A 1600-nucleotide genomic window follows, 5' to 3' on the forward strand; every position below is an offset into this window, starting at 1 on the left:
CTTGAGTCTTTCGAATTAAAAAATACTGTAAAAAAAAATTATAAATAACGAAAAATTCTTATAGATAATTAACTATATTAAACTACTACGTCAAAGTTTTTTTAACAAATTAGTAAAGATAAGTGGGAAGTGTGCCGCTAAAGTAACTTAATTAGAGTAATAAATATTGCTATACTTTTCTTTGGTTCTCTGCACTTTGATGTGAAGGTGAATTTATTTTGATTGGTACGTTGAATTGCGTGGGAACTGAAACCGTGATGAGTCAAACATAGCAGCGGCTTAAGAGAGCTAGTATTTGCAAGCAACCATTGCTATGAGCTGTGTGCCTCGTGATATTAATAATGGCCAGAATTTCCTTCTTCTTTATTATTTTATTTAATTTAAGAATAATATTACACATTTAAATTGTTTTATTATTTAAATTTAATTAAATTAATCTAATATAATAATAATAAATTATTATTTAACTTGATTAAATTTAATTTATAAAAAAATTTAAATACGTAGCATTTACTCTTAATCTGATTGCGAGCTACTACTTAAAAATTGGTTAGTTGTATGTGTTAATGGTACTATGTCAGAACAAGTAGCGGCAGATATAGACCAGGGCAATGCATATGAACAAAGATGTGCATTCATTTTTTGATAGTAAGTAACAAGAAGCTTCATTCACTAACGGGATGCGAATTATGATATTAGAAAATTGTTAAGTTTGACACTAGCTAATTTTATTAGTACTTTTTTATTTGGATACTGTCTTTGGTATGAAAAAATTTTGTGAGTAAAAAAATATGAACTTTTTATTTCCACTTTAAAAAAGTATATAGAATACAAAATTTTAATATGATAAAAAAATTTGTATTTTATCTCTATTTCTATAACTAAACGAATTTATTGATTTTGTATTTCTACACAAGAAACAAGAGACAATATTCAAATGCATTATTTAAGTTTTGGTTTGGTGTAATGTTATTAGCAGCAGATCTCTAACCATTTCTTAAATAGTATAAGATAACCACAAACAATTAGATATAACAAATATATACATGGATCTTTGTGGAGATAGACATGCTTGTTTATGGGAAACATTGAGATAGAGAACAATATAATCTTTTGTAAGAAACCAAAAAAGGGTTTAAATGTGATCATATTCCTTAGAATTTCTATTAATTTTTTAAATGTGTACCGCGCGAAATTATCGTGCTCCAGCAATCCGCATGTCCAACATGTACTCCAGCGCCTTGCTTTTGGAATTTTTTCCAAAATGTTAAGGCTCGGATCAAAATTGTTTTATAGTTATAAGAATCGAACCGATCAAATTATTGATTTATTAATTTATTAGTTCAACTGATAAATTATTGGTTGAACTGATAAAATCGGTTCTACGTAAATAAAAAATATAAAATAGTCAAAAGTTTAAAGTTAAAATTTAAAATAGATATCTTCACTAATATTTTAAAAACAATCAAATTTCAACAAATTATAATCAACAAGTTATAATCCAATCATCATTAAATAAATATATAAAATTTTAGTATTTTTTATAATAAAGATTATTTAATTTTATTTTCATATTAAAGTAACTTTTTTTTTATTTTAA

The 1600-nt window shown here is 25.1% G+C and overlaps 1 long non-coding RNA gene across 1 annotated transcript in view; it reads left to right on the forward strand.

The window, feature by feature from the left end:
- LOC110266170 overlaps nt 1-1600 on the forward strand; it is a 22497-nt gene that overhangs the window by 2289 nt on the left and 18608 nt on the right. The window lies entirely within an intron of this gene.

This window comes from Arachis ipaensis, chromosome B08 (genome assembly GCF_000816755.2).
Source record: "Arachis ipaensis cultivar K30076 chromosome B08, Araip1.1, whole genome shotgun sequence".
Lineage (NCBI taxonomy): Eukaryota > Viridiplantae > Streptophyta > Magnoliopsida > Fabales > Fabaceae > Arachis > Arachis ipaensis.